The sequence below is a fragment of the Lissotriton helveticus genome, chromosome 11 (genome assembly GCF_964261635.1).
Source record: "Lissotriton helveticus chromosome 11, aLisHel1.1, whole genome shotgun sequence".
Lineage (NCBI taxonomy): Eukaryota > Metazoa > Chordata > Amphibia > Caudata > Salamandridae > Lissotriton > Lissotriton helveticus.
The window spans coordinates 921,408,004-921,421,173 of NC_136072.1; the positions used below are offsets into that span (position 1 = coordinate 921,408,004).

A 13,170-nucleotide genomic window follows, 5' to 3' on the forward strand; every position below is an offset into this window, starting at 1 on the left:
TCTACAGTGAGATGCTAATCAGTCGTGTTGAGCAGTGCTACCTGGTTGATGGTAGGGATGAAGAGTGAGACTGCAATCACTGTTGTTCAGAGTATGAAGGTTTCGTTAGAGGAGGGCCACCTTTTGTTTTTCTTCCCAACCATTTTCAGAGTAGCTGGTGATAACCAGATGAGGAATGCTTACATATTTTTGCTTCTCTGTTGTAGGAGCTTTTAACCTGCAGACAACTCTATTGTGCGAAATATTACTGTGTACAAAGACGGAGTCCGAAAGTCAGACTGGAAAGGACCTATGAAAAGAAAAAAGACCCAAATCTATTCTGAGAAAACATAGAGAATACTCATTCCCTGTCTCCCTTATATGTATAAAGGTGTGAGTTGCTCACCCACTTGCTCCAGTTCCAAGTTCTTTTTCACAAAGGAGGCGGTGCTTTGCAGAGTACCCAAAGGATTGCTGTTCAACCAGAGTTGATGTTTGCTGACAGCCAACTTCTTAGAGATGAGAGGATATCATTTGTTGTCTGATCTGCAATGAAGTGCTGGCTCTGTGTTCTGAAGCACCTGCCTGTGAAGAAGGTGATCCATCCCTGCAGGAGGAGTCTGTTGCCAGCATTGGCAAGAATCAGTTGACCCTGGAGCTAAATGTGTGTTCACCAGAGACTCATGAGAACATGTCGAGGTGGTCCCAGACCAGAACCAGTCACTCTTGTTGAACCTACTGGCCAACAGCACTTTCCTGAACTCTACCTGAACAGACTTTGAAGCTGCAAGTCAGTGGCACTTGCCTGAAGTCTGCCATCAGACTCTGAAGCAGATAGCCTGCGACACTGGCTCAGCGTTTGCCCATGTGGACTTTGCCGCTGAACCTGAAACTACTAGATACTTTTCCCAAGTGTGCCCGAGCTGACAACTACATCTTGAGTCTGGGTACGGCTTGCTCGAGATGCTGACCTGAAGTGCGCCCATACAACTTCCCTGCCACTAAGTGAACTGTACACACCAAGAAGGAGCCCAACTGCTGTAAGTCGGAACACTGAACCGAAGTAGATTCCCAAGAAGCCAAAACCCTGGGACCAGCACCTCTCCATCGCCTCTTGGGCAGCTGTCATGTGTGGCATCAGAACTGAATCAGTACCAAAGGAACCTGTGGTGACCTGTAATCTCTGACATCCACCAACTCAGCTTGAGCCCGCAGGAGAACCTGCCATCTCTGAAGACCATCAGTAATCCACACTGCTACTGCCACCTTCAAAAGACAACCTCCATATCTGATCTAGGACATGGAATCGTTGCTAATGCACCTGCAGCCAGCATTTCTCCCTTGGAGGAGGGTGAGCACACAAGGACTGATGCACTTTGAAAGAGCCTAAATCTGTGCTTTCTTTACTGATGGAAAAACTGCCTTTGCTTCAGAAATAAAAAGCTGCTTTTGAAAGGTGACACGCACATTTCTGTGCCACAGAATGAAAACATGAGCTATTGAAATTCAGAGACTTCAGCCAGACAGTTTTATTTAGCAATTTATGTAACCCATGTGAAAGTAATTCATAGTTTGATGTAAATGAATCTTTTGCTCTCCTTGCGAAGAGAACAGTGACATTATTTGCAGCTGTGTTCTTGGTCTGAGTTTTATCTCTGTAGTTGCTGGAAATGTTGAACAAAGCCTCATTTAATTCTTTGCTGTAGTGAGAGTAGAAAATCACGTATATTTTAAAAGTGCATTACCAAGTTTAATGTTTCTTGCTTAGTTAAAAAAGGTTCTTTTGCAGCTCATGTTATGTCTGTAGTTAGAAATAAAATGTCCTTTAAAAGGAAGGTTAGGAGATGAAATTGTATTAAATAAGATGCAGAATGTACAGTGGGAAGGATCTTTGCCTGTCTGAGAGATGACGTATGAAATCTGCAGATGGGTGGAGGCATCCTTTTGGAGAATGCTTGATTGCAGTTGGAGGAATGAAAGTCACGTTACATGCTTTGTAACATTATTATTTGATAAATGCGTTCCTAGTTAGGAGAGGAGAGAGAAGAGGAGACAAGAGGATGCTTTTCAGAACACAGGCAGAAGACTTTAGGAGCCCTTTGAGACAGACAGAGATTTAGAGATGCAAGGCTGCAAAGGGGTTTCAGACTCCGACGCAGAAATGGAGAGGGCAGAAGTGATTTACAGATGCAGTGAAGGAGAGGGCGGACCTTTGATGGAGAGCAGAATGTAGGCAGATTAGTTTGTAGGTTTAGTTCCATTCTGATTTGTGCTTTGACTAATTGGCTTTGCCAAGGCTTATTTGCTCTATCCTTTGTTTCCCTTCATGGGAGATTCTGCAATTATTAATTGGCTTATGCAAACTCACTCTTGTTTCTGGGACTTTTCCGGAGTTCTGACTGACGTCATTTGAGCCCCATTGTCTTAGAATAGTTATTATTTCCTTTATGGAATGCTCTGTTTGCAAATTATGATGCTTTGTGCTAACCTCATTTTTCTGTTATCAATTCTGTAACCTGATTGATACCTGACTACAGAATGAAGAGTCAGAGTTTCTTAAATATTGATTGGAAAATAAATCCCTTTAAAACTGCTCATAACTCTCATTATTGGCTAACATGTTCATTTGCATTTTATGAATTGCCCGTGTTTATGTAGAAGCTCTCTGGTCATAAACGGTGGCAAAGATCCATTGACCTTTAGCGGAAATCAGGGTGACGGTAATCAGAGGTAATGGTGCCACATTTCTTAGATTTTCCAAAGCGAGATTACCGTGGGATTTCCACTGCAACAGCGTTGTGGTCGGAACCTCGGACTGGCCATAAATATTCACATTGGTGAGAGCTATTAAAGACTGAGAGACTAGGCACAATATTCTGCCTTACAAAGGGTAGCAGTCTGTGCCTATCCTTGAGACTGACTACTGACTTCCCATAGCCATGGAAAGGGAGTGTGGAGAAGAGCATCAAGGGTATCCCTACCCCTTCACCAGAAACTCACATTATTGCATCTTGTTGTGCATAGTATTGTATTTTACAGTGCAGTAAAGTGTTTTCTTTATTAAAAAGTTTAGCACTGGCTTGGGCACTCAGTTATTGCACTGTTTGGTGATTATTGAGTGCTGAGTTTGTTGCACCCCCATACTAACCTTTCTGAGAAGCCTGTAACTGCTCGCCATCACTACCCCAGAGAGTCAAATGAAGGAAAGCTTGAATATGGCCCAATTTGCACGGCCATAGTAGGACAGACCCGTGGACATGAGAGGCAAATTACTGCAGCTACCACAGATGAGGCCCAGTAGCCCCATGCCCCACCCCCTCCTTAAATAGCATCTGACACCTGGAAAAAACACACTCCTCACTAAACTTACCATTCCTTTCTTCACTATTCCATGACATGTTAGTGATGAAACACGTGTACTATTGATTCATAGGCTTTCTCTCTCCTCACCCTCATTGTTTGTCTTGCTTAATCAACATCTTTCTCCTCCCTTACCTGATTCTGTCTCACTAATACTGATGATTCTCCACAGTTTTTTGGCCTCCTGTTTTCTCTCCTCTACTCCTCTCATGTCTCTATTTTAATCCTGTGATTTCAACCATACCTGTGACACTAAACTTCTGTCACAGCATGCTGATCTGGATGCAGCCAAACAGCTTCCTATTTCTATTCTATGCCTTTTCCTTTCAATTTTCTCTCTCTTCAAGGCATTGTCCTGATCCTTTATGCATGCCACTATTGTTACCATACTAAAGAACTTACATCTAGATCTCTTCTACAATTCCATCTGTCTTCCTTCTTTTTATTACTGGCGGCTTGTAGCCCTGCCACTACCCAGATTCCAACACTCTTCTTTCTCCGCTGCTGTCAGTCCTCCATCTCCGTAAGAGAAAGGGTTCCCTTAAGGCACAACTAAATACAGGTATAAAATAATGAACCTTATGACTTAACAAAAACATACAACAAGAATGTGGAAAAGTTAAAAATTCATTTATTTTGAATATTTTTAAAAAACAAACAAAAGGGATAACTAAACTAAATCCCTTGACTAAAACAGAATAAAATTGAAACAATACATATAATTGCGACCTGCACAATTACAAGCAGACAGAACAGTTACAACATACACTTGTTGGATACAGGTTTGTATATTCTTTCTCCGTACTGTTAACACCAGAGTAGTATCGCTACCAAATCAGCGTATCTATTATGGTATTGGAGACTTGAATTATACAATATTGGTTGCGTCGACGCGTTTCGGTGATCACCTTTATCAAGACATAAATTTTGTCTGCCAAAACCAGAGGGTATGTATACTCGCCCCTAGTTGTAGACCATAAATATTATATGCAGTCAGGCCACAATTGTCATGTATAGATATCACGACTTCCCAGCTTCTGACGGGTTATTTTGCAGAAGGTTGCGGGTGGACACACAACTCGGACCCCCACAGAGAGCAGAACTCTTTTCTACTAACCAGGTAGACTCTCATCAATCTTGGTCACAGCACGAGGCCCAAGGGACTGGGAAATTATACACCGTCCCATTAGGTTAACTTTGAGAAGCCTAAAAGAAAATTCCACCCGAACCTTCTGCAACATAACCCGTCAGAAGCTGGGAAGTCGTGATATCTATACATGACAATTGTGGCCTGACTGCATATAATATTTATGGTCTACAACACAACCATTTTACTCTGGTTTCCTATGGTCTGGGGGACTACATAAGATCGCATTTATTCAGAACAGAAACAGAAATATACTACTATCAGCAGCATTTCATAAGGTGACTATAGAAGCCCACGCTCCAACTAGGAAACGTGAAGTGATCCCTATAAGAGATCGTCAATATTACCCTAGGGGCGATTATACATACCCTCTGGTTTTGGCAGACAAAATTTATGTCTTGATAAAGGTGATCATAATAAGGAGATATCACCGAAACGTGTCGACGCAACCAATATTGTATAATTCAAGTCTCCAATACCATAATAGATACGCTGATTTGGTAGCGATACTACTCTGGTGTTAACAGTACGGAGAAAGAATATACAAACCTGTATCCAACAAGTGTATGTTGTAACTGTTCTGTCTGCTTGTAATTGTGCAGGTCGCAATTATATGTATTGTTTCAATTTTATTCTGTTTTAGTCAAGGGATTTAGTTTAGTTATCCCTTTTGTTTGTTTTTTAAAAATATTCAAAATAAATGAATTTTTAACTTTTCCACATTCTTGTTGTATGTTTTTGTTAAGTCATAAGGTTCATTATTGTATACCTGTATTTAGTTGTGCCTTAAGGGAACCCTTTCTCTTACTTAGGTTGAATAACCCCATTTCCCTTGGCCTACACAAGGGGTACCTCTCTGTTTTTTACAGTCCTCCATCTCCTGCAACCTACCTAACCTAGAAATTGCACTCTTCCATTACAACTGCTCCATCCCCTCAGGTTGTCATTCCAGGCTTCCCTCACTTACTATCACTCTGATCATATGATGCCTTTGAAATCATTTTGCCTTGCTTTTATTACTTTTTGGCATCCCGGGTACAGCCCATACCTAGCCTTCCGCTTAACTCCCTCATCACACCTGCTCAGTTTCCTGGTCTGGCTTTATCTTTCCAGCTTACTCTTCATGTTGGAGTTACTCAAGTGTCTGCTCTTCATACCATCCTGTTTTTTCTTATACGGTAATGTTTTGTCTTATCTGACCGCATCATTTAATCTTTCCTGTCATTTTTGTGTTGATGACTAACAAACGTTCCATTTATTCCCCCTTTTTCTAATCAGCTCCATGACTCAATTTTCTTAAGCCTCATTCTACTCCAACTGTATAACTTTATGCATATCTGCTCTAACACAACTGAGATATTAGTCTTTCCTGTTCCTTCCCCTCACACCAGAGTCAAACTGTAAACAAAGATTAACCTTTAGCAAAAACGTTCAAACCAGCTCCAGAATGGAGAAGGTTGTTGTCAGAATGGGACCATGAGGGCTTAAATGGATGGGTCATAGCACCCATACGGTCATAAAAGTATCCCTATATCCAACAGTCTACTCTGAAAATGCCACATTGCCTTTTTCCTGTCTTCCTCCTTCTCATATTTTACTTCTTTTGTTATGGCAGTCTCGTTTTGCACAAACCTGGCCCAAGGGAATTAGAGCGCTTGATAAAAGAACCGGAGTATGTTACACATTTTTCCATATTAGGCACAGGGAGAATAAGGGCCTTATTACAAGTAAAGGGGTCAATACTACCGCCTTACTCATGGTTGCTGTCCGACCACCGCCACACTGCGGGTGGGCCCGCAAGTATTACGAGTGCCACAGTCGGACCAGCACAGGACTGCTGCGTTCGCCGGCGATCGGGGATCTTGCAGTGGTCGCACAGCAGTCATGAAGCTGCAATATGGTGGCAGTGCCACTGTGGCACCGCCAAGCATATTACGAGTTACCTGCCTGCCACCCCTTTCATGCCTGTGAGCCGGCCATGAAAAGGGTGGTGGAGAGGTTTGCAAAAGGGGCCCTAACAGGTCCCCCTGCTACTACTGGGCCGGGGGTTGCATGCGGGGGGAGCACAACATGTGCCCCCCTGGATTTACACCGTGCAGGAACGTGCAGTTGGCACTCTCCCGGCAGCAGTCTGCATGTTAGGCTCTCCCATGAGCCTAATATTCCACTGCTTTCAGACCGCCACTGCAATGCCTGCCCGCCGTAGATTACACAGCCTTGGCAGGCCTCCAGCAGATGGGTCAGTGGCTGCACCACTGGAGGACTGCTAAAGTTGTAATAAGGCCCTAAGTAATTTGAAGAGAATCCCATGGTGTTGAGTCGAGTCTAGGACCTCAACCTGGATCCTCATGTTTGAAAGTCAGCAGCACTAATCACAAAGCCATATCTCCTTCTTTCCTCTCCCTCAGCTCGTAACCCACTCCTATCTGTTTTGTGCAATCCGCCCTCTTTAAACTTCTCCCTATTGCTGATATTTTAACATCTCATGTTTCTCCATGCTGTTATCCTTTCCCTGACATCTATAAAATTCCATTATCTATGTATTGTTTTCTAGTGTGGTCATGGTCTTGCTCTTCCCTATCTATCCTCTGTTGTTCAGCGCTACTCCTATGAATTTGGGCTCTGCTTCTCATTTGCATTAAAATATATTGGCATTTTAATATGACCCCACAAAATTCATCAGATCTAAGAGGAATTGCCTAGACAACCAACTTTTTCAGATACAGTAATCATTAATACCAGTAGTGTAATGGGATAGCAAACAGAGCAGTGTTTGCCCCGAACTTGGCTAACCTATTTGGTGATTCATTTGAAAAACAGGTACTAACCCAGTTGATAGCCTCCTATTGGTGTGGGAATTCTGTGGCTTATAAGCTCATGTACGATACTAAGCATTTTGAACATGACAATATAAATGTAGAATTGTGACATTTGACAAACTGTAATGTTGCCAATGTGGTGTTTTGAATTTAGTGCCCCTACCTACAAATCTACATTGGACAGATAACACAACAGATAAAAACTTGCATTGGGCAGCACCGGAGTAGGATCAGATGTGAAGTGATAAGTGCACAACTGGTCCGACTTTTCCAGAAGAACCAAAGCACAGAGGACATCAAATGACTAATGTGGCTAATCTACTGGTGAGAGGTGGAGACCTCTCGCTCATTATACAAATACTGGAATACATGTGCATTACCAAATGTTACACTATTAAGAAAGGACTTAACTCCACTGCGGAACGGAGAGGGTTTGTGTCAGTAATACGTAACCAATACCTGGGAACTGTACATTCGGGATTCACCAACACAAGAATGTCAGTTAAAAACGGAATACAATATGTACACTTATAGCATTTGCTGATATATAACCTTTGTCTGATTCTGTCCCAATTTAATTTGTTATTTGTAATATGGTTATTTATGTGCAATGTGATTGTGGAGTGTAATTTCCTTAGTTTCCTTGTATCTTATTTATTTTTTACTTTCCCTCTTCTCACATCAGCTCCCCCTCTAGTAGCACAAACGGCCAATAGCTGCCATGCTATACTGGCAGTCTTCTGCGTTCTTGCCTCTCATATCGTCTAAGACAAACCCCAAGTGACACTGACCATTGAACCGTAGTAGAGGAGCGCAGCATGTCAAGACTTGTTTACGTGGCGTTCCGTAACTAGGGGATTCACCAAGTTCTAAGCATGAGACTCCATTGTGATAGTGACGGTCATTCTTATCACATTAATCAAGAAATGACTGAAGAGGCTATATGTGGGATTGGTAAGAGTCTATATTGGATCCATCTATGACTGCTGATGGAGGGAAGTGGAATTTAAATGTAAGGGAACAGTTGGAAGGAGCTTGAGATGGGTGGAAGTGAAATAAAGTGTTCCTGATTCCAGCACCTATCCACGGCTTGTGAAGTCTCATGTATTCAAGTTTTAAAGTTGGCGACGAGGAATGGGATGGCCACATGCTGAGCAGTCAACTTTCAACATCTTATCTGTGTGAAATTTATTGACACAGAGGGCGGTACTTACAGCGTGGGAGCGGTGCACTTCTGAAGAGAGGATTGAGAGGAGGAAGTCCAGCATAAAGTTCCTGGTGCTTCTGTGTTACCAGTAAGGTGAGGGCATTTCATTGGGATCTCACGGGGCTCCCGAAGAGTGGTGTATCACAGTTTGTGTGTACTGAAGGCAGTTGAGACATTTGTGCCCAATCGACTGTAAAAAGAAGCCTTGAGGCCAGGAAAAGACAAAACAAGCCTGATCTACCCTGTAAATAGGCCATAAACCATACCAACGACGCTCAGCTGCCATTTTAGGTGTTTGGGTTTGTGGTTTTGACAGTGAAAATAAGCCAGACTCACTGTAAAAAAAAATTGACGAAGCACGGCAGCCATTTTAGGAGAAGAAACAAAGTGCATTGACTTCCACAGAGGTTAAGGCATTCCTTTGTCTATCTATACGATGATAGGCACACCTTAGAGGAAAATATCTCATGGTGAGATACGTTATGTGTTGATCTTAGGGCATTCAATACGGAGGTGATAGTGGATAAGCTTCCTTTACCGAATATTGATGAGATGGTGACCACTTGGCAGGTGCTAATATTTTCACAACCCTCAATCTAGCATTATCCTATCATCAAGTTGAATTAGATAAGTCTCTCAGTATTTGACAGCTTTTAAGGCTTTATCACCCTATGGAATCGTACAAATTTTGCAGAATGCTGTTTGATCTGATCTCGGCAGCCTCAGTATTTCAGAGAATAATGGCCGTTTAAAAGGAGGTACAAGGGGTACGTTGTTACCAGGATGATGTTCCTATTTTTGGTCAAACAAGAAAAGAACATGATGAGAGAGTAGGTGTGGTGTTAGATAGATTGTTAAAAGCAGGTCTCATGTTACAAAAAGTGCAGATTTTGTGGAAGTGAGGTAAACTACCTGGGGTATCAAATTTCGGGTAAAGAGATTACACCATAGAAAGAACATATGGCTACTGTTGTTGAAATAAAGGAGTCTTGTTCCAAGGTTGACCTAGTGTCTTCTCTTGGAACAGTAGAATATCATAGCAAGTTCATGAAATGGTATGCTGACAAGGCGGTGCACCTGAGAAGGGTACTAGTAAAGAAAATCAAGTTTGTTTGGAGTAGCAATTGCCAAAAGGAATTTGATGAGCTGAAAGAAGATTTGAAAAGTGCTCCCAACTTACAAGCATTTGTTCCTGGAGAAGAAACATGTATAATTAAGGATGCAAGTGGAAAAGGGATTGGAGCCGTCATTGTTCAAATGAGACATGGTACTGAACAACTGATTGCACGTGCCTCTCGGTGGTTGAAAGGTGCAGAGTTAAATTACTCTGTGATTGAAAAGGAGCCTCTTACAATCCATTAGGGACTGGGAAAGGTTAGCGATCTGATTTGGGGTACGACCTTCAAGGTAAGATCAGACCACAAACCATTGAGAGACGTTTTTCAGAAGAAAGGTCTTGCCCCAGTTTCTTCAAGGATAAGTTGGGTTATTGTTCTGCAAGTGTATGATTTGACTGTGGAATACATCCCGGGTGTAAGACATTTCTCAGTTGATTGATTATCACGTTTGGTTAACACTGAGAATTCACAGGAAACACAGAATGGTTTAGATGATTTTTTGGAACATGAAGTGAATGTGTTTGAAGTTACAATGGGGGCAGTGAAAGAAGATAATTGGAAACTTGAAATTGCTAAAGACTCAACTCTTTTAAGGTAATGGAGTAAATTTTAATGGGTCATAGTAACATGCTGGATAAGCCTTAGACTATGGTTAAAGAAGAGCTGGCTATAGTTGATGGGATTTTAACAAGAGGCACCAGACCAGTTCCGCAACAAGGGTTGAGGAGCAAACTGTTATTGTTAGCACATGAAGCCCACAAGGGTATAGCTAAAACTAAAGAAGGATTGTGTGTACATTTTTGGTGGCCTGGCATAGATATTGAGGTGGAGCGAATTGTAAGAGACTGTGTGCAGTGTAACATCAGTAACAATCATTTGAAAACAAGACAAATTCCTATGGTGTGTAGGGACCTGCAGAAGTATCCCTGGGATGAAGTAGCAATAGATAGTTTGGTCACTTGCATGGTGAACATTGTACACCCTATTTAATAATGGTAATGGATTTATATTCCCGGTGGATTTAAGTGAGGTGTGTACATGATATGTCCTCCATCAGACTGCAATTTTGTGCTCAAGAAAAATTATTTTGAGGTCTGTGGCGTTTGCCATAGAAGAAGCTCTCTTTATCATCTAGAGACTAAAGGTGCAATTGAAAGGTCTTACATTCCACATTTATTTCCATCTCTTTCACCTCCATGTTATTGCTTGTTTGTTTTCCTATTATGGAACATGGAACCATGTGCCTGCGTGTACAGCTTGTGTTCCATGTTCCATGTTCTGATATTGTCAGTTACTACTTTGCTTTTGACATATGCGGATACGCTGTGCCACTACCACAATAAATTCCGTTTTTTTCTACTCACCTTCTCTGGATACCATATTTTACAAAGTGGCGACGATTGGCAAGAGACTTTGCTTGCTGCATTCTTCTAGTCACACAGGTGCGGCGAGGTACCAAAGCCGTTTTCCATTTCTGCATTATTTAACCACTGGAATTGCTGTTCAGGACCCTGTTGATACTGGTTGGTGTTATCCAGGTTTCCTTAGCATCTTCTGCAAGGTTTCAGTGGATTTTTATGCAATTTGGTGATATTCCTTGTTCCAACGGTCATCTTCTTATACTGTAAGTTACCCTGACAACGGTATCCAGTCCAATCTGGTGACATTTTCTAACCTTATTTGTGACCGTTGTATGTGAGACTGACGCTTTCACCACTACGTCACCACAGTTGCCCTGACAACGGCATCGGTTTTGGTGAGGCCTGCTAGTCTCTGCTGTTACTGCTATTTCTATGGGGGGACTGAAGCTTCTTTATCTACGTGCGTGTGTCATTGCGCAGCGGCGTATTAGCGTCAATAAGTTAGCCGCCATCTTTAATCTCCTCTTTGCGCTATTCTATGGAAGACTCTATTACTCGACTTTCACACATCGATAATTTGATACTTTCAACAGGGTGACATCGACGAAGGAAGTTTTTTTTTCCATCGAGTGTACGATCTATTACACATCAACATAACCAGTTTATATCTTCATCATTGCGCACAGATGAGCATAATATATGTTGTTTCCCATCACAAGGTACTTTCATTACTCATTTGTAAACCAGTTTTCTTCATTGGTTTTATAAACTTTGTCAATGTGGATTTGGATTTCTAGTACACTATAATTGGATGTTTATCTACTAAAGTGGAAATTGAAGAACTTTTGAAACGTCCGTCAAAGCTAAATCCTGGGAACACTTTAGTGAATCACAGTCAACAATCTGATTTGGAAAAAATAATTCGATTAAAAAAGAAGCAAATACGCACAGCTCTACACGGAGAAGTTTTACTCGAACACCTGATGGCTGGCACAATACCGGTAGGGTTGCAAGTAAAAAATGTACCTATGATCTTCACGGACCAACCGGAATATCTAGACGGATTTAGTCACATAGGAACTAAATGCTCAAGGGATTGGATGTACCATTCAATCAAGACAGCTGAACGCCTATGCCAAGTGGAGTTGGATTTAATTAGAGAACTAGAAGCGGAATTTCTCAACAACACTGCGATACAGAACGCACAAGAACTGTTAACAAAGCTAGAAAAAGAGAACGAGATTTTCAAAAAAACTACAGAAGACACGAAAAGATTAAAACTGCAGAAAGACATCAGTAACTTCTCAGAAAAAAAGACTTATCCATATCTTGACAAATATTACTACAAACAGCCAGCGAACATTGGCATGCTCCGGACTTACGGTGGAAGAAGTAGAGGACAATATACAACTTTTTCAGACGCATCTTCTTACTCGGACAGCTCCAGTGATTCAGAACCCACAACCAGCACAAGTAATAACCAACCTAGGCAATTTTACCAACCAGGGCCTTATTTAGAGAGAGGCCGGGGACGACCAACCGGAAGAACAAGACCAAGACAATGGTACAATGGGCCACCCCCACCACAACAATACCAGGGGGAGATCACCACCAGGAGGAGGGTGTACAGATGGTGTACAGATGGTAATCTGCCAAAAGGATCCTATCCATAATTTATCAGATTACACGTTATCTCAAGAAGAAATGAATGTGCTACACAAGGGGCTATCCTTTATACCGACCACTAAACCAGACATAAGCCAAACCAAACTAGAAATGTTACAACTTTTTAGAAAAATGAGACTAAAAGTTTTTTTTGCCGACAAGGAGACAACAACACACAAAAATCACTCCGGTCTCAAAAATACTTTTGTTCCAGCCACTGACCTAATGCCGATCCAATTGTTGACAGTTGAGAAAAATGTATTGAGGGGCCTCAATGCATTGGAAAATAAGAAAACTTTCACAAAGTGGAATTTGACAAAACCAGAAAATGATGCACTAAAACGGCTTATTGCAAACGAGGAAATCATAATTAAACCCGCGGATAAGGGCGGAGCCGTTGTCATTCTACAGAGGGACTCTTAGGAATCAGAAGTAACACATCAACTATCTAATCAAGAACATTCTAAAAGGTCGAATGAAGACTTCACTAAACTGATAAAAAAAAAATGGACAC

General features: G+C 41.7%; 1 long non-coding RNA gene across 1 annotated transcript in view; it reads left to right on the plus strand.

Moving 5' to 3' along the window:
* LOC144792274 (uncharacterized) overlaps window positions 1-2,572 on the plus strand; it is a 53,104-nt gene extending 50,532 nt beyond the window's left edge. The window contains exon 3 of the long non-coding RNA XR_013602528.1: window positions 207-2,572. This is a non-coding gene — a long non-coding RNA (uncharacterized LOC144792274). The remainder of the gene's footprint in view (window positions 1-206) is intronic.
* Window positions 2,573-13,170: the final 10,598 nt, after the last annotated feature.